Here is a 21,381-nt window from a genome sequence, read left to right as displayed (position 1 = left end):
TTGTTGATCTTTTTGGATGATCGGTCTTTGGGCTTGATGATCTTCTTGGAGGATTAGTGTTCACACGAGGCTTCCGAAGAAACTTGTTTCATGGAGTTGAACTTGAGTTGGTGTTGATGTTCATGTTGATTTGATGCGATGTGGTTTAATCTCTAGTACTTGATCCTCTGATTCTCTCTCGGTTGAATGCATAAGCTTGATGTATAGAAACAGAGCGTGTGGATGTTCTTGAGCTTGGAGTCTTGGAAGAATGCTTGTATCTTCAAAGGACTTCCGTCTTCAAAATGCTTGTATCTCCAAAGGATTTCAATCTTCAAGCGTGGTCAAAATGCTTGTATCTTCAAAGGACTTCAATCTTCATAATGCTTATATCTTCAAAGGACTTTAGTCTTCAAACGTGGTCAATTTCAGGAGTCAAAGAGTCTTCTAATTGTAGAAAATTCCCTCTAAGCTCTCTGGAGTATAGAATTGTTGACCTTTGAAATGAGAAGAGTGCCTCTATTTATAGGGCTCTCTGACGGGCTTCATGGGCTTGGGCCTAGTTAACCCATGGGTTTGTATTGGGATTTGTGTTCTGATTCTCCCGAAGTCTCGTAATTTGTAAATTGTACACATTATTATGAATAAAATAAGAGTTATTTTATTTGGCATTTACTCATATCCAATAAATAAAGCTCCATGGTTATTGTATGTAAACTTAAGCATGTATATGAGATATACAAGTGGATCATGCCTTAAGTGATAACATAAAAAGGTCTGTAATATAAGGATTAAGGAGGGATACCTGATCCTGGTGACACTACAGATACGGCCCACTTTGTAGAGGTTTGCAAGTGTTGTGAACTACTACAAATGCTAGATCCTGACCATTCATATAGAGACATGCGAGCGGGGGTGTCCTATACAAAGAGTTTGTATAAGATCAGACCACGAGATGACTAGTTTGTGTATATAACATTGTTGATACTTGAGACTTACATCTCACCTAAATGACCATAGGTGACATGACCTCAATCCTGACTGTTTTGGGAACTTTTGCCTTTGAGGGTGGTCCTTTGATTAGTATAGGTGAGGGTGGCCAGATTGCCAATTTAACATGTCTACATTTTTTAGGATTTATCTGATTTAGGAGCTGGGAACTCAGTTACACAAGATGGAATTTGCTTCTTTTTTGAAACAGGTGTACATAGATAGATTGCTCTCTTAAGGGCTGATTCTGGGTCTTGAACATAGTGGCCACAACTTCTCTTTGGAAGAGAGAACTCAGTCATAGTAGGACTATGACTTATGTTTATTAGAGGAATTAGTGGTACTTAAGGAGTTAGATATAATTACAAGGGCATGACGGTTATTGGCCCAGCTGTACTTACGAGCGATCTGTGAAGAGTTATCGCATTGTTGATTGCTTGATATAGACACAAAATATATCTGTAGTAAGAAGAGTGTAGCTATCGGTCTTTAATGGAGTGCCTGGTAGTTAACGGATGGTAGATCCTGTGACTAAAGAGTTTAGTCAGTTATTCACTTATCGTTGGAGCTTCAAGTTACAGTTTCATAAGGTCCCTTTGGTAGCTCAATGGATTCAAGTTGAGAATCAGTTCTTGGTGTTGATTTGAAATGTTCAAATTGACAAGAGAAAATTCGATTATATATGATATAATCGGTGTGATGTATGAAATACATCAAATGGAGAATTAATGTAAATGAGATTTACATTAAGTACCATGAAAGAGAAAAAGAACTATGGTTTATATGTTTCATGAGATGAAATATTAAAACTATAGGTTATAAATATAATATGGTAAGTTGGTTATCATATATATTTATAATAATATTAATTATTGAATGATTATCTCTTTTTCTTTAATAACCAACTGAGTGGGAGGTTATTAGTGGTTTCATGGTAACCGTGAGATAAAAGGAAAAATGTTTTCCTAATTTTATAGAAGTGGTTGTTAGAGTTGCTATTCTCAGAAACTCGCTCACAGTTTGTTGTCAAGTGAATATGATTCATTAAACGATAGCTGAAGAGAGATTAAATGATCGTGGAGTGACACTACACGATAGTTCACTCAGCTGGTCCTAGCTAAACGATCGCGAGCATTTGCTAAACGATTAGGCATTCGTCTATACGATGAACTTCTGTCTTCTCCCACTTGCTCAATCGCTTATACGATTGTTATTCCTCCGGTCTCTTCCTCTAACCAAGTCCACACAGAGCCCACACTTCTAGATTCTCACATCGAGAATACCAATGTAACTATTGTGGTGGTGTCTTATTCAACTCGACTAAGGTCGAGGTTTTGGAGGCCGTTCGTTGAGTTCGTGGTTGTTGTTTGATCGTGCTATATTGCGATCGCTATGTTCGAGCGTTTGTGTGTTGCAGTCTTGGAGATTGAACGAGCGTTCGTGATCAAGGGTATTTGAAGATGAGTCTTCAAAGGTATGATAATCTTTCCCTTGAACTTATTGAAAGCATGCTGTAATTTTGTATTGTGCATGGCTAGTTAGTTTCCGTTTCTTGATTGTAATTATGTATGTTCAATACGAATGGGATTTGGAACGATCATTCCACTGCTCATAGAAATCCTCATGCCTAATTTCATTTAGTTTGAGCTTGATTGGTCCATGGGCCTGGCGTTTGGGTCCAATTAATCGGATTTGGGTCTGATTTGACATTCGGGTCAAATTCAACCTATTTTTGGGTATAGTTGAATTTTAACCCAAATAATAATATCAAATTTAGCCAAATTAATTTTATATGATTCAACAGTCACAATGAAACCACGTGGCGTCATTTGACTTTATCTTCAACTTCGAGACACATGTCCACTCCTATTAGTTCCAAATTTGATGATTTGGAATTTGATCATTAATTTATTAAATGACTTGGCAATTTGTGATTGGTCCAAAATTTCTCCTTCAACAATAACTATTTCCATTTTTTTATTGATTGCTTAGTCGAGTTGATGGTGAGATCGATTTTTTGTTTGAGGCATATTATAATAAAATTAAAACAAAAAAAAAATCAGTGCAAATATTACATTTTAAGATTAAAACAAAAGGAATTAGTGCAAATATTAGATTTTAAGACTTGTATTAATTTTAATTAACTTTAATGACAGAAACAACTTTTAGAAAACTATTTCTTTTAGTTTCTAAAAAGTGAATTATATTTCGAAAATATTGATGAAATGTGGTAGCAAAACAAATTTATAGGTCTCTTCTCCATTCTTCCATTCCCTTCCTGTTTTCTTTCTTCACCTTCACCCATTTCCTTTTGACTTTGATTTTGACAGCGTCAAGTTATATTCTAAAATATTAAATTAATTACGTTTTGATAATTAGTGAATATTTAAATTATTTATTGATTGTAGCAATGAATTTATGTGTTTTAGTGTTTCAACCTACTTCCAAAATCACGTCTGTAAAAATAAAATTAACCAATCAAACGTAAGTACAATTTTCAACTACTTGGGCATAAAATTGCATCCTTCTTAGATTTTGTTGCGATAATTGATCGACACCTTCAATTTAATCTTTTCAAACACAAGTTCTCCTTACGTTGTAAATCATCATTCGAATTATCTTTATGGCGAATATTTCTTCTTTCAAGATTTGATATGATAATATGAATTTTCATTTCTACAATTTTACCAACAAAATCACTCAACAAAGTTAAAAGACAAATGTTCTTAAACAATTCAGAGAGTAGATAAACAAAATTGTTCAATTAGTCATCTTCTCTTACAATTATAAGTTATGAGAATCGAAACCTCTAATCTAAAGGGAATACATATCAATTACTATTTAACTAAATTTTTGTTTTTGTAAGTACAATAAAAATAGAAAGAAATTTAAGAATAAAATAAATTAGAACAGATAGTAGAATCCGTCCATAGAGGATGGTCTTCAAGCTACACAACTAAATGACCAAGACGTCAAGCATGGGAAGCTACACTGCTGAACTAAGTTTATTTTGCTTTTAAACTTATAATTTGATGAATTAGGAAGAGTAATTATGACAGAGATATATGGTGTAAGGATTTAGCCGGGTAGTGTAGCTTGAGATTTATTTTCTTAACGAATGATATATATATATATATTTAAAATATTAGTAAGAGATTGACTAGAAGCAAACTATTATCGAATAATTAGACAAGTACAATTCATGATGTATCTAAATATTCTATTTATTTTTAACCCCGCAGAAAATTAGAAAATAATTCCCAAGGTAAGATTGGTTAGAGAATAGAGGGTTAATTAGAAAATTGTGTTGTCGATAAAAGTCACATTTCTTGACACCAAAATTGTGTCGTCGACAAAAGTCACCTTTCCTGATACCAATAATGAAAAATTTAGCATTAGGAAAAATGCCCCATGTCAACATCAGAGTTGCATGTGAAGGAAAAACCTTTCCCGACACTAAATATGAAAAATAAGTGTCGGGAGAGAGTCTTTCCCGACACCAACATGATTTAGCATCGGGAGAGGGTACTTTTCCCGAGGCCAATCTAGTTTAGCATCGGGAAAGCTAAAAAATGTACATATTTTTTGCTGTTTTTTTCCAGCACCTTAAAATTTGACATCGAAGATGGTCTTTTTTTATATAAACTTTTTCTAATTAACTAAAAATCAAACCTATATTTTTTTAAGCAACAATTGAAAGCTACTTGAATCATACAAATTTAAGTAAACTTTTGCATTTAATTAGTTTTCTTACATAATATCCAATTTAATTTCATAAAGTTAATTTATAATTACATGATATTCATAAAACATAAATTCCGAAATACCTACAAAATAAAAATTTATAATTATATAATATCTATAAAACATATCTTGATTCTTCTCTTCTTCTTTACTTGAACATAAATCCTGAGATACCTACAAAATACAAATTAAATAGTTTTAATGCTACTAAATAATTAATTTTATGCATCATGCATTTACCCCTATAATAATAGCAACATTAATACAAAATTTAAACATAACTATGCATTTATCTATATAATAATATCAAACTCAATATAAAACCTAAACTTAAACTGAGTAAGTTTAGTAACTTCAAATAAAATCTGGACCCTCACTCTCACCAACCTCTCCCCCTCTCAACACACATCAAAACTTAAATTTCAACTCAAACCAATTTCAAACTTAATATTTTACAACTAAGTCAAAACTATAAAGACAGCCCATTAAGGTCGTGTAAAGAAAAGCCCACCAACCCATTGTTCTTTGATCACATGAAAAACACGTGAGGATCATTTCTAGTAAGGGAGGTTTTCCCCTTTCTTCAACTGATATATACATATATCAATTCTTGTATTCTCTAAAAGAGATGAAATGAATGAGATGAGAAAGGTTTCCTCCTATTCTTTGATGTTCTTATTTTATTCAAATATGATATCAGAGCGAGAAACCAATAATCAGTCGAGTATGGTTATCACTCCAGCAACAAAATTTCCACTGTGAAGCTGACAAATGAAAATTTTCTCACATGGAAAGTTCAAATCGAAATCACTCTTGAAGGCCATGGACTAGAAGTATTCCTAGATCCTACATCAAAACCTACGCCGGAAGAAATCAAAGTTGTTGAAGGCAAGAACAATATTACTAAACCTAATCCAACATTCTTGTGATGGAAACGTCAGGATAGATTGATTTCTTCTTGGTTACTTGGATCCATGACTAAAAATATCTTAGAACAAACTTTCCACTATAGATCGTCTGAAGATATATGGCACTGCCTTTTGAAAATCTTCAACTCTAGAAATATGACACAAATAATGAAGACTAAAACAAAACTCCAAACGATTCAAAAGGGAAGTTTGTCATTAAGTAAATATGTTGCTCAAATCAAGAAATCGTTGATGCCTTAGCTGCTATTAGAAAAGAAATACCAGAAGAATCTATGGTGTCTGTCATCACTGCAAAAATTGAACATCAAAGCATTCAAGATGTTGTTGCTCTACTATTAACACAAGAAAATAGAAATGAAAGCAAGATGAAATCAATAAATATAGATGGCACACCTCCCTCAACAAATCTTACAGTTCAGAATAATACCGTACAAGAAAATGATAAGTCGAAATCAGGATATCAATTTCAAGGACATGGTTGAAACACTAGAGGTGGTAGAGGTTGGAATAATCGCAACAAGCCTCAATATCAATTATGCTCAAAATTTGGTCACACTGTAAACAAATGTTACTCCGTTTATAACAGACAGATGTTTCAACAGTAGGGCAATAACTCAAATTACTCTCAGTCACAATTTAGTAATGATAATTTCAACCCTCAAATGGCTGCTCTGCTACCTCCCATACTAAATAAATTTAAATAAATTTATTTATTAATTTAAATTCAATCAAAAAAACATAAACCACCATAAAAATTTCAAACCCAAAATGAAGCTTCAAATTCAACCTAAGAACAATTAACAACTTTAAATGTACTTTAGGCACCCCTTCACCTACACACTTTAAAGTCAAACATAAATTTAGAAATTATGACTTTTTTCTACACAAGGAATAAAATCAACAAAGAAGAGAGTTACAAATCTATTGAAGATATCAATTTGCAACATTAATACAAAAATTTACATATAACTATACATTTATCTAGATACCAATCTCAAACTCAATATAATAAAAAACATAGTAATATTAATAACTTCAAATAAAATCTAAACACTCATCCTCAACTACCCTCACCCTCACCCACCCCCTCCTCCTCTCAGGACATATTTTAAATTCAAACTTTAAATTTAAAAACTATGAGTGATTTACATATCAAAATTCAACTCGAACCAATTTCAAACTCAAACTTAAATTTATAAACTATATTTTACAACCTCCCCACACACTTTAATCTCAAACTTAAATTTAGAAACTTAAAATCAAATGTATTACAATTGAACTCAAACATAAACATAACTATGCATTTACCTCTATACCAATTTCAAATTCAATAAAAAAAACTTTAAATTCAACCTATGGACATTAACAACTCCAAATAATATTTAAGTTTGAGTTAAAGAGGACTTTAATAGCAATTACATGATACACATCCACCCAACATAAGAGGAAAATATTTGTCAATAATCAACTCATAGACCCACAAACATAATTAGACACATGGAGGGAAAAAGAGAGTTACTTTGCCGATGAATCTCTGTAAAATCTTCTTCACGTTTCATCAAATAGCTTATGTTCAACTTTCACCTCCAACCTTATCAACAAGAAAAAATAAGAGCTCAGAAGAGAAAAATGACCAAAACCTTTTGGAATAACAAATTAAACAAGAACAACTAATTCCAATAGTCGTCTCTCAACAACAATTAATTATAAGAAAAGAAAGGGGCAAGGCTCAGGCAAGAGACTACCAGTTTGCTTACTAAATCAGAAGAATTTTGGGAATTTGCTGAAACAATAGCATTTCTCATAAACCTGTTTTCAGAAACATCTCCTATAGCCTTAGTAACTTTAGAATCTTGGTATTTCGCAGCGTTTTTTTAATATTTTTACCAACTTTTGAAGTTTTTTGTTTCTCTTCTATGAGCCGCACACACATACACAAAAAAAGTTAATAAATGAATGAGATTAGAACATCAAAAGCACTCTTTTGAAAAACAAAAAAATAAAAACAAAAAAATAAAAATAAAAAAAATAAAACAAAAAAATACGTCCCAATTGCTTAGTGACTTATTTTGTTACCATAAAGTTGAAATGATGAAATTGATAGACATACCAGAATGAGCAAAAGTATCCCCAATGCTTTCCTTTGCTGCTCCCTCTACCTATTATACACTTTTCAATACTTCAATTTCTAAAACTTCTATAAACAAACCATCTCTCTATCTCTATCCAAAAATAAATAAATAAAATCTCCCGTATAACATTCATTCGTTTTCCAGTCTCTATAGTCAAAAATTAAACTTATAAACACTATCAAACAAAATTACCTGATAAGTAGTAGTGCCAGATCCAAAAACAAAACTTGGTGGAAAATCATTCGTGCTATACTGCTATAATCATAAGTAACAGCAACAGCTCCTAAACACTTGAATTTAAGAACAATAATAATAACCCGATTATGAGACCCAAATTTGACATGTTTTTCCCTTCTTTCTTTTTGGGTCCTGAGGATCAAAACAACGATTAATTCTTCAGAGACTAATAATTTATATAATAAAATGAAGAGTTTTAAGTCAAAATTACAAAGGAATCAGCCATGAGAGAGCTCACAGAAGCTTAAAAGCTCTTTGTTCCTTATGATATCGATACCACACTTTTTTTTCCTTCTTTTTATTAATTTTTCCACCGTTAAAGCGAAGTATGAAAAGTTCATTTTCATACTGTAGAATAGAAGAAAAAAATTATATAGAAATGAGTTGGTTATAAGGATTTTTTAATGGATAACAACACATAATATTGGAAAAACACAACAAAAGATTTTACTTTTTTTTTTTTTGTACCCCGGCTTTGTTTTGGACGCCTTTTCCAGATCCAACGAGCCTTTTGAAATAAGGCAGAAAAAAAAATAATGGGTATTGGAGAAGATAAAGAAAATTAAAGAACAGGACAGAGGTGCAAAACTATGGCTTAAAATAAAAGTTGAGCACGACATAGAAATAAAATAGAGTAAACAAATATTAATTAACAAAGATAGGTCCCAATTAAAAAATGATAATCATATAAAAAACCCCAACTTATTCTTCCACAAGGCATCAGACAGTAGTCAAGATTCGAACATTAAATCCACTTCATATCCATCAAAATACACCACTAAACTAGCAAGCAAGCCACCAATCAACAAAACCTCTTAACTCCAATACAGATCTAGCAAGAATACGATCGATCACCAAACATAAAAGCAATAGCCGGCACAAATCGCGAGATTTCAGCAACTGAGAAATAGAAAACAAAGAGAGAGTATATACCGGGAATGTAGGTGGTACCGGAGGTTTCAAAGCCGGAAGGCAAGTATCACAGAAAACTTTACCACGAACAAAGAACGAAGTTAAGGGCAGCGTGTGAAAGGGAAAGGGAAAGGAAAGGGAAAATAGAAAAGGGGATCGGGCAGAGTGAGGTAAAGGAAAAGCGACGCCAAACAAAACGTCGGCCGATGTTCATTAAAATCGTCGGGAAGCTAAAGCAAAATTTCATAAGACCCTCATGATGTCTTGCAAAAATGATGTCTTGCAAAAATGACGTCGTCAACAAAATATCTTTTCCACTATCCAATCATGATGTCTTGCAAAAATGACGTCGAGATAGCCAGTTTCTCTCAATCATAGAGGTACGTACCATCGGGAAAGGTGACTTTTCCCAATGCTTATATGTTTCGTCGAGAAATCTGAAATTTCTTATAGTAATTATGTGACAACCCAGATTCTTAGGTAATTTTTAATTTAATTATCTTAAATTATTTAGGTGTTATGTTGAGAGTTGAGGCTAAAATTAAATTATTGAGCCTAAGATAATCCAATTTAAATTAAGTGTTCAAGATTTAAAATTTTGACTTAATTTAATTGGTCGATCTTAAATTAAGTTTGTAAAAATTTGGACTTTGAATTTAGTTTAAGGAAAATTGGATTAATTTATTTGGAGATTTGAATTCACGAAGAAATTGAATTTTGATTTGGGGCCTAATTTAATTTTGGAATTTAGAGCCAAAAAAAAATATATCAAAGAAGGAAAGATAATTGGTTTTTAGAATTTAATTAAGGGTTGGTTCACTTAAGAAGGAAACGGGAGAATATGTATTATGTAAGAAATTAAATTTAACTTAGGGTTGAGGGTTACATATATATATCTTAAAAGGGTTCATTTTTATATCTTATCTTCAGCCGCAAAAGAGCCCCATTCGTTCTTTTCTTTTTTACTTTCATGTACGCATAGTAGAAAGAGAATAGGAAAATCTCTCGGCCCTTTTCATGTGCAGCCTCTCCGAGCCACACGAAATCGTCGTCGCACCTCTGAATCGCCATTCATTCATGTCGTTAGCGTCTACAGATTGGGTCTTCGGGCAGACGCCAGTCCATTCAGTCGTCGCCTGCCAATTAATCATCGGTGGTATTGAGATCTTATCGTCGAACCTACCGTTCTTCACACACTGATTTGCATTCTATCGTCGTCAACGCTACCCAGTGCCGCTGCCGTAAGTTGTCTCGCTGGACTTGGTATTTGGGTTAGATTTTAGAGGTTTTCTTGGGTTTTCTTGGTTGGATGTTGAATCCCATTGTGTTTAGCCTAATTTAATGTTTACCCGCTTCGGTCAGATTCTGATTTATTTTTTGAAGGAGTTTCGTAAGCAAAACTGTGTTGTCTGGCAGTTTCAAAGACCGATTTTGATTTGAGGTTTTGAAGGGTGATTTAGCACGCGATCCAGTGGTGTGAAAGTTCGCTTTGGGAGTTTTTGGTAAAGTGCTCGTGGTATTTTAATGTTCAGAGCCCTTTATGTTACCTAAGTATGCTGTAAATTGGGATTTACAACCTTGGTTTAACGTTGATTTAGGATTGGAAGAATCATTTCAGGTTGAGGTACTTTTGGAGCGGGTCACACCTTGGTGAGTGTTGGAGTTGAAGGAACTCTAAATCTAGAGAACTAGTAAGCGGAAGCAGATCGTTTCAAACTTCATTGTGAAAGAACATAAACATTTACAATCAAACAAACAAATTATTCATTAAAGACTAAATTAATGCATGCTTCGAAGATTAGATACAAAGGGATCGTGTATAATACCTTTGAAGAACCCTTTCTTCACGGACTTCCCTCGATCGAAGAGCAATGCATTGAACAGCACGAACGCAATGAGCCTTTGAAAAATCCTCAATCACTAGCGAGTAGAACTCGATCCTCGATCCTCGAACAGAACTGGACACCAGCACTCGATTACCTTGGTATTCTCAGTGTGAGAATCCAGTTATGGGCTCTGTGTGAATTTGGATAGGGGATGGAAGAATGGAAGAATAAGCGATCGAGTAAAGAACAAAACAATCATGTAGAAGAAATTAGTCTATCGCATAGACTCTTTCCTCGATCATGTAGTAAAATGGTACTGTCGTATAGTGAACTCAATACGATCGTTTACTCTCTCGATAAGTAATTAGCGTATGGATTGGATAATGAAAACTATTTTCATCCTTATCCATCAGTTGCCAAAATCGTCTAAAATCACACACTAAGGTGGTTATTGGAGAAAATGAATTATTAATTATCTCATAATTAATATATTATAAATAAATACAATAACTAACTTATCATATTATATTTATAACATATAGTTTTAATATTGCATCATATACAACATATAAACTATAGTTCTTATTCTCTTTTATGCCATTTAATATATATTACATTTATATTAATTCCTCCAATCAAAGAATGTATCATATACCTTAAATCAATCATATCATATATAATTTAATTAATTTAGTTATACCATATATAATCAAATTCTCATTTGTTAATTTGAACTTTTCAACATGAATCAGTTGAGCTACCAAAGAGACCTTATGGACCTATAGCTTGAAGCTCCAACGGTATGTGAATAACTGACTAAACACTTTAATCGGCACTTCACTAAAGACCGATAGCTGCACTCTTCGCACTACAGATATATTTTTGTGTCCATTGGTGATGACAGGCAGAAATGCACGTCATTATAGGCCTTTTATTTAGAATTATGAAGGCTGTTAAGTAGAAGATGCGGAAATTATACTAAGAATTCATGAGAAAACGAGCTTGTGTCGATCGACATTAAGAATCTCGGCTAACCCAATATTATGCGTTATTATGCGTTCAATTGTTTATTTTTGTAGCAAACGCAGAAATCAATTGCATACGCAGAAGCCAGGCTATCGCGAAGACGACCGCATGCGGGGAATCTTTCCATCGCAAAGGTGAATGCATACGTTCGACGCATGGATGTTGTGGCCATTAACTGCATGCGTCCATCACATAGAAGTTGCGGCTACAAAGTAATAACCATAATAGAGGGATGAGAGCAAGGTGGTGGAATGTGTTGATACTTCGGAAACCAAGCATGAACGCATACCTTGGGAGTATCAAAAAGTGATGTTGACATTTCACCTACCATGTTGTTAGCAGCAGAGATTTAGAGCAAGTCCATCACGTCCATCACGCCGTTAGCTGCAGAATTTCAAAGAAGAACCATTAATGATGTTGGCGATCAAGCTCTATAAATAGAAGTCGTAGAGCAGAACTTCAAATTATCCAAGGCCCTCTGCCGGAGGGCAGATCCTTATGATCCAGACCAAAGTGTAAGAAGATAGTCTTGAGAGTTCTTCATCCTCTCAACCATTCCGAGTGATGATCAGAGCCTTCACCGGAGTTAGAGCTCGAGAGAGTCTACTCCACTGCCCATCCATGGCACTACCAGTAGCCTTGACACACATCTGATAAAGTAAGACATTGCTTCCATCTGGCCTTCCATTTCTCTTCTATCTTTGTATTGTATTACATTGTGGCTTAAGAGATTAATACATTTTGTGATATATTTTTCTTTGATTCTATCTCCATCTTCATTTACTTAGCATCATTTACTTTCGTTGCATCACTAAGTAAGACTGCTAGAGTATCGCATACTTAGTCATAGACATATGAAGCATGTAACAAGCCACCGAGAGGTGTGCATTACGCGAGTGTTGTGAGAAAATCCTATTTGCTTAGTGTGAAGCTGTAGCAATGCTTGTCTATAAGCAGACGCAATGCTTGTCTATGAGTAGAGTTAGCAGCAACCAACTGCTTGGGAGGGTAAGTAGTTGATCACATTAAGCAATGTAAGCAAGTGTTCACTAGAGATAGGAATAATCTTACGTCAACCATGTTTATGCGATTAACTTGTCTTATGAGCGCATCATTCATCATTTAGACATACTTGAGAGAGTAGTCTAAAAACCAAATCTAGACTCAAGAGAGCGGATTGGATCGCATAAGCAAGAATAGGGACTTAGGAATAAGCTCCGTTTGCTACTACATAGCGTATGCACCCTTTAAGTAGGACGGTCATCTTATTTATGTGTGAGAGTACGTGAGCGGGAATAAAGACTTAGAAATAAGGCCTCTTCACTATCGCATATACATCGCATGCGTCTTTATCAAGTGAGTATAGCATGATCGCATAACATGCGTTGGCTGGGGTTACCCTTGCAGTTAAGCTTAGTGTTACGGTGAAGACATCCTCACCATTTTATCTATTTTCCCATGCATTTTACTATGCGTTAACAGTTTTCGTGTCTCTATCTCTCACAGTCATACTTCCACTGCTTAATCTGTTAGTTAGAAGTAGGAGTAGTGCATAGCCTATAACTTTCAACATTCTTTTATTCTTCACCGCAAACACACTACCACATAACGTTTAGCTACAAGTCCCTAAGTTCGACCTTGGATCACCCGAGAAACTTGCGATATCATTTTACTTGGCGAGAGCGCAAGAAAACTTGTGATAGGAACGAATGGTCATTGCATACAAGATTAACACATATTTTCCACTCTAACGCATGACCACCAACGCATGAGATCAAACGCATAAGCTAAGACATGCATCACATATTGTGCTTCCAAATTTTCATCATCAATCGGATATAACCAATCAACCATACGATGACCCTTCACAAATCGCTCGTAAGTATAGCTTGGCCAAATTACTGTTTTACCCCTATAGTTATATCTAACTCCTTAAGTACCACTGATTCCTCTAATGAACAATTCATCATAGTCCCACTATGACTAAACCCTTCTCAGGCCAAGAGAAGGTGCGACGCCACATTTTTCAAGCCCAGGAATCAGCCCTTAAGGGAACAATTTATCTACTTACCCCTACTTCAGGGAATGAGTGAATTCCGTCTTATTTAGTTGAGTTCCCAGCTCCCCAATCAGACGAATTCCCAAAGTGGTAGGTTTGAGTAGATGATCTGGCCACTGGCACCCATGCAAATCAAAGGACTGCCCTCATAGGCAAGAGTTCACAACTCACTCAAGATTAAGGTCATGTTACCTATGGTCATCCTAGTGAAATGAAAGTCTCAATCATGAACGGTGCTATATAACGAGACTAAACATTTCGTGATCCGATCTTATACAAACTCTTTTGTATAAACCATCCCTACTCGCATGTCTAATATACGAATGATCAGGATCGGACCATTTGGAGCACTTTACAACATTTGTAACACCTACAAAGTAGGCCACACTTATAGTGTCACCAGGATAAGGTTTCCCTCCTTTATCCATATACTACAGACCATTTAGGTCATCACTTAAAGCACGATCCACTTATATGTCTCCACATACATGCTTAAGTTACAACCATAATCAGGGATCTTAGTTTATTAGTTTGTGGTTAATGCAACTAAAATATCTCATATTTCATAGATTAAAGTGAATAAAATATCTCATATTATATATCACAAAGCATTTATTCATATAGATGTTTACAAACTACAGGACCCTACGAGATTTAGGGCATCAACCCTAACAATCTCACACTTGTCCTAAAGCTTGTGGGATGTACAAGATAATCTTATTACAAGTACACAAAAAAATAAACTAGGGCACAAACACCCAATACAAGATCTTCCACTTGCCCTAGTCCAATCGTGGTCTGTCCCATAGACCTATACTCTGCAGGTGACCCTCAAACATTGTAGCCGTGAGAGCCTTCGTATACGGATAAGCAACATTGTGCTCTGAAGCTATCTTCGTGGCAATCACGTCCCCTCGATGCACAATCTCTCGGATGAGATGGTATTTTTGCTCAATGTGCTTGTCGCACTCATGACTTCGAGGCTCACGAGAATTCACCACAGCACCACTATTATCACAATAAAAGGTGATGAGCCTAGACATGTCTGGAACAACTTCCAGATTAGTCAAGAACTTCCTGAGCCAAACGACCTTCTTAGCAGCTTTACAAGCCGATACATACTCGGCCTCCATGGTGGAGTCAGTGATACACCCCTACTTAGTGCTTTGTCACACTAGAGCCCCTCCGTTAAGAGTGAACACTGATCCTGAAGTGAATTTTCGAGAATCCTTATCAGTTTAAAAATCAGAGTCTATCTATCCTATAAAGATTAAATCCTTAAAACCATACACAAGCACGTAGTCCCTCGTTCTCCGAAGATACTTGAGAATGTTCTTGATGGCTATCAAGTGACTCTGTTCTGGATTAGACTGATATCTACTAACTATCCTCATCGTGTAGCAGATGTCAGGTTTGGTACATAACATTGTGTACATCAAATTGCCGATGGAAGATGCATAGAGGACCCGTTTCATTTCCTCAACCTCTTGAGGTATCTTAGGACACTGTTCTTTAGACAATGTAACTCCACGCCGAAAAGATAATAGGCCCCTCTTTGATTTATGCATCGAGTACTTGATCAACATCTTGTCAATGTACGATGCTTGAGACAGTGCTAGCATTTTGTTCTTTCGATCCTAAAAGATCTGAATCCAAAGAACCAATTGAGCCTCTCTCAAATCTTTCATTTGGAATTGGGTTGCTAGCCAGTTTTTAACTGAAGTCAGTAAACCTACATTATTCCCAATGAGTAGGATATCGTCTACATACAACACTAGGAAAACTATTGAATTATTGACGATTTTCTTGTAGACACAAGGCTCATCAACATTTTGGTCAAAGCCATAAGATTTGATCACAGTATCAAACCTTATGTTCCAAGATCGAGATGTCTGTTTTAGTCCATAAATGGACCAATTCAGCTTGCAAACCTTTTGCTCTTGACCTTGGACTATGAATCCTTCAGGTTACACCATATAAATGAAGAAAGTTTAAATCTAGAGAACCAGTGAGCGGAAATAGATCGTTGCAAACCCCATTGGGAGAACAAAAACATTTACACTGAAACCAACAAATTATGCATTAAGGATAAAATTACAACATGCTTCTAAGATAAGATACATGGGAGTGAGTACTATACCTTTGAAGAACCCTTTTCTTCTAGTATTCCTCTTGATCGAACACCAATGCATCCAACAACACGAACACAACGAGCAAACCAACAAACAGCACGAACTGGAAAATCCTCGACCACAACCAAGTAAAACTCGATCCTCGACCCTCGAACGGAACTTGACACCACCACTCGATTACCTTCGTATTCTCGATGTGAGAATGTAAAAGTTGTGGGCTCTATATGGATTTGGGTAGAGGGATGAAGGAACTAGACGATCGAGTAGGCGGCAGAAGGAATAAGCTTATCGTATAGACTTGAATACTTGATCGTTTAGTAACGAGTAACTATCATATTGAAAAACTTGATCGATCGTTTACTCTCTCAACAAGTTATCGTATAACTTGATGCTTTTGCGCGTGGACTAAAAAATGAAAACGATTTTCATCTTTATTCATCAATTGCCATAAACCATGTAACCAACTACTAAGTCGGTTATTGGAGAAAAAACTAAAACCAATTATCTCATAATTAATTTATTATTATAAATAAATATAATAACTAATTTATCATATTATATTTATAACCTATAGTTTTAATATTGCATCATATGAAACATATAAAACATAGTTCTTTTTCTACTTTATGGCATTTAATATAAATCATATTTATATTAATTCCTCCAATCAAATAATAATGTATCAAATACATTAAATCAATAATATCACATATAATTGCCTCAATTTAATTATATCAAATATAATTAAATTCCCTCTTGTTAATTTGAACACTTCAAACTAACCCAAAATCTAATTCTTAACATGAATTCATTGAGCTACCAAGGAGACCTTATGAACCTGTAGCTTGAAGCTCCAACGGTACGTGAATAATTGACTAAACTCTTTAATCACGAAATCCACCATTTGTTAACTACCGAGCACTCCACTAAAGACTGACAACTGCACTCTTCACACTACAGATATATTTCTGTGTCCATCGGATATAACCAATCAACAGTACAATGACCCTTCACAAATCGTTCATACGTACAGCTAAGCCAATTTGCCGTTTTGCACCTATAGTTACATCTAACTCCTTAAATATCACTGATTCCTCTAATGAACAATATATCATAATCTTACTATGACTAAACCCTTCTTGGGCCAAGATAAGGTGTGACGCCACATTGCTTAAGCCCCGGAATCAGCCCTTAAGGGAGCAATTTATCTACTTACTCCTACTTCAGAGAAGGAGATAATTCCATCTTGTTTAGCAGAGTTCCCAGCTCCCCGATCAGACGAATTTCAAAACTGGTAGGTTTGAGTCGACGATCTGGCCACTCCCACCCATGCAAATCAAAGGACCACCCTCATAGTCAGGAGTTCACAACTCACTTAGGATTAAGGTTATGTTACCTATGGTCATCCTAGTGAAATGAAAGTCTCAATCATGAACGGTGCTATATAACGAGACTAAACATTTCATGGTCCGATCTTATACATACTTCTTTGTATAGAGCATCCTCGCTCGCATGTCTAATGAACGAATGATCAGGATCATACCATTTGTAGTACTTTACAACATTTGTAATACCTACAAAGCGAGCCACACTCATAGTGTCATAAGGATAAGGTTTCCCTCTTTTATCCATATACTACACTCTATTTAGGTTATCACTTAAAGCACGATCCACTTATATGTCTCCATATACATGCTTAAGTTACAACAATAATCAGGGATCTTAGTTTATTGGTTTGTGGTTATTGCAACTAAAATATCTCATATTTCATAGACTAAAGTGAATAAAATATCTCAAATTATATATCACAAAGCGTTTATTCATACAGATGTTTACAAACTACAGAACCCCATGAGATTTAGGGCCTCAATCCTAACAATCTCCCACTTGTCCTAAAGCTTGTGGTGTGTACAAGATAATCACATTACAAGTACACAAAAAAACAAACTAGGGCACAAATGCCTAGTACAACATCTCTCGTTTGACCTAGTCCAGCTGTGGTCGGTCCCATAGACCCATACTCTGCAGGTGACCCTCAAACACTTTAGCCACGAGAGCCTTCGTAAACGAATCAGCAACATTGTGCTCTGAAGCTATCTTCGTGATAATCGCGTCCCCTTCATGCACAATCTCTCGAATGAGATGGTATTTTTGCTTTATGCGCTTGTCGTGCTTATGACTCCAAGGCTCACGGGAGTTCGCCACAGTACCATTATTATCACAATAAGGGGTGATGGGCCTAGACATGTCTGGAATAACTTCCAAATCAGTCAAGAACTTCCTTAGCCAAACGGCCTCCTTATCAGCTTCACAAGTCACTACATACTCGGCTTGCATAGTGGAGTCAGCGATGCACCCTTGCTTGGTGCTTCACCATACTATAGCCCCTCCGTTAAGAATGAACACTAATCCTGAAATGGATTTCCAAGAATCCTTATCAGATTAAAAATCACATTTGTGTATCCTTTAAGGATCAAATCCTTAGAACCATACACAAGCATGTAGTCCCTCATTTTCTGAAGATACTTGAGGATGTTCTTGACAGTAGTTTAGTGACCCTGTCCTGGATTAGACTGATATCTACTGGCTATCCCCACAATGTAGCAGATGTCAAGTCTAGTACATAACATCGCGTACATCAAACTGCCCATGGCAGATGCATAGGGGACCGGTCTCATTTTCTTAACCTCTTGAGGTGTCTTAGGATACTATTCCTTAGACAATGTAACTCCATACCGAAAAGGCAATAAGCCCCTTCCGGAGTTCTGCGTCGAGTACTTGATCAACATCTTGTCAATGTATGATGCCCGAGACAGTGCTAGCATTTTGTTCTTTCGATCTCGAAAGATCTGAATCCCAAGAACAAATTGAGTCTCTCCCAAATCTTTCATTTGGAATTGGGTCGCTAGCCTGTTCTTAACTGAAGTCAGTAATCTTACATCATTCCCAATAAGTAGGATATTATCTACATACAACACTAGGAAAACTACTGAACTGTTGATGATCTTCTTGTAGACATAAGTCTCATCAACATTTTGGTCAAAGCCATAAGATTTGATTGCAGTATCAAACTTTATGTTCCAAGATGAAGATGTCTTTTTTAGTCCATAAATGGACCGATTCAGCTTGCAAATCTTTTGCTCTTGACCTTGGGTCATGAGTCCCTCGGGATGCACCATATAAATGGTCTCCTTGAGATTCCCATTCCAAAAGGTAGTTTTGACATCTATTTGGCATATCTTATAGTCATAATATGAGGCAATGTATAGGAGGATACGGATAGACTTTAGTATGGAAATAGGTGAGAAAGTCTCCTCATAGTCAACTCCCTCTACCTAGGTATAACCCTTTGCCACAAGTCTAGACTTGAAAGTTTGCACCTTCTTATCAGCACCTTGTATCCTCTTGTAGATCCATTTACAACTATAGGTCTAACACCATCAGGTTGATCTACAAGATCCCAAACTTAGTTAAAGTACATAGATTCCATCTCGAGATCCATGGCTTTAAACCATTCATCTCTGTCAACATCCTCCATTGCCTTCTTTTAAGACAACGGATCCTCAACCTCGCCATCAGCTACCATAGCTAAGATTTCAGTTAAACCCATATAGCGAATAGGTGGGTTCGCAACCTCCCACTACATCGAAGCTCCCTAAACTCTTGAGGTGGATTTGACCTACTAGATGAACTTTCATCAACAACTCTTGTTGATGTAGCAGGCTTTTCAACAACTCTTGTTGAAGTTTCAATAGTTTCTTTGGAAAGTTCACTCAACATAATTTTGCTTCTTGGACTGTGCTCCCTTATATGATCCTTCTCAAGAAAAGTAGTGTTTGTCGATATAAACACTTTGTTTTCCTTAGGATTATAAAAGTATCCCCCTCGTGTCCCTTTAGGGTAGTCTACAAATAGGCACAGCCTCAAATGTGGTTCCAGTTTCTTAGGATTAGCCTCAAGCACATGTGTTGGCCACCCCAGATGTGAAAGTGATGAAAACTAGATTTACGCCCATTCCACAACTCCAAAGGAGTTATGGCAACACTCTTGGAGGGAACACAGTTCAGGATGTATGTTGCAGTCTCTACTACAAAACCCCAAAATGAGTCCAGTAAGAAAGTATAACTCATCATCGACCGAACCATGTCCACCAGGTGTTGAGAGTGAAAAATGATTCCATGTTCTATCATATAGTTCTGGAACTCATAATCCAAAAACTTTCCACTCCGATCAGATCGAAGTGTTTTAATCCTTTTACTTAATGCCCTTTCAACTTTAGCCTTGAACTCTTTGAACTTTTCAAAGGATTCAGACTTATGTTGCATTAAATAAACATACTCATACCTTGAATAATAATCAGTAAAAGTGATGAAATACTCGTAGCTTCCCCTGGCTCGCACATTCATCAGACCACAAAGGTCTGAGTGTACTAACTCTAGAGGCTCTTTGGCCCTATAACCTTTTCTAGTAAAAGGTCTTTTAGTCATTTTACCTTCAAGGCATGACTCGCACACAAGAAAAGAATTTTCCTCTAACTCGTTTAGAAGTCTATTCTTCACCAACCTCTCAATCCTATTGAGATTGATGTGCCCTAAACAGAGGTGCTAAAGTTGGGCATTTTCTTTAGGAGAAACTTTAAGTCGGTTTTTTTGAGTTACGACAGTTTTAAATATCTCTATGTTATGGAGGGAATTTGTTGCTAACGGCCTTAGCACATACAAATTATTTTTCAGTTCAACTGAACATATTTCAACGTCGTCTTTCAGAATAAACACTTTATTAATCGAAAAGTTCAAGGTGTATTTACATTCAAGCAACAACTTTACAGAAATTAAATTCCTTTTTAACTCAGGAACAATGTATACATCATTCAAAATGATAAACCTAAAGGAAATCGAACTCGAGATTTCCATGAGCAGTGGAATATAGATCATTCCAAATTACAATCATGAATGAACATTACAAATTATTGTCAAAACAGAAACATGCGTTATACAATCAATATAGAAATTACAGCATGATAACTACAAATGAACAAGCCAAAAGCTACAAACATTTGTAGACTCATCTCCATGCTCCTTGCTCATGAATGCTCGAACACAACAACCTTGAACGCTCGAACAACATGACCACAACTCTGCAAGAACACTTTGCACTCGTCCTCAGCGATTGCCTTGGTCACGAGCTCCTCAGCAACACGAATGACCTCCACAGAACCTCGACGGTGTCGAGTTAAGTATGACACCACCAAGAAGGTTACCTTGGTATTCTCAGTGTGAGAATCCAAACGGTGAGCTCTGTTCGGACTTGGTATAAGGCAGACGAAGGAGGAATGAACAATCGTGTACACGATTGGGCAAGTGGGAGAAGACACGAACCTATCACATAGGTCGATGCTCAATCGTTTAACTAAAG

At 35.8% G+C, this 21,381-nt stretch overlaps 2 long non-coding RNA genes across 4 annotated transcripts; one reads left to right on the top strand and one right to left on the bottom strand.

Annotated features, from left to right (window-relative positions):
• Nucleotides 1-4,678: 4,678 nt before the first annotated feature.
• Nucleotides 4,679-9,237, bottom strand: LOC120076699. Of its 3 annotated transcripts, none has more exons than XR_005481611.1 (5): nt 8,945-9,232; nt 7,967-8,143; nt 7,753-7,801; nt 7,162-7,233; nt 4,679-4,887 (listed from the first exon to the last, which is right to left on the bottom strand). It is a non-coding gene; the product is annotated as an uncharacterized LOC120076699 (long non-coding RNA). The 3 variants fall into 3 exon arrangements; XR_005481612.1 differs by lacking the exon at nt 4,679-4,887 and adding an exon at nt 4,894-6,197 and having other exon boundaries at nt 8,945-9,237; XR_005481613.1 differs by lacking the exon at nt 4,679-4,887 and adding an exon at nt 4,894-5,930 and having other exon boundaries at nt 8,945-9,237.
• LOC120076700 lies at nt 9,170-12,388 on the top strand. The gene is made up of 3 exons (XR_005481614.1): nt 9,170-9,303; nt 11,502-11,549; nt 11,829-12,388. It is a non-coding gene; the product is annotated as an uncharacterized LOC120076700 (long non-coding RNA).
• The last annotated feature ends 8,993 nt before the right edge of the window (nt 12,389-21,381 follow it).

This window comes from Benincasa hispida, chromosome 4 (assembly GCF_009727055.1).
Source record: "Benincasa hispida cultivar B227 chromosome 4, ASM972705v1, whole genome shotgun sequence".
Classification (NCBI taxonomy): Eukaryota; Viridiplantae; Streptophyta; class Magnoliopsida; order Cucurbitales; family Cucurbitaceae; genus Benincasa; species Benincasa hispida.
Note: the sequence above shows the minus strand (reverse complement) of the source record. Positions and strands in the feature narration are given on the sequence as shown.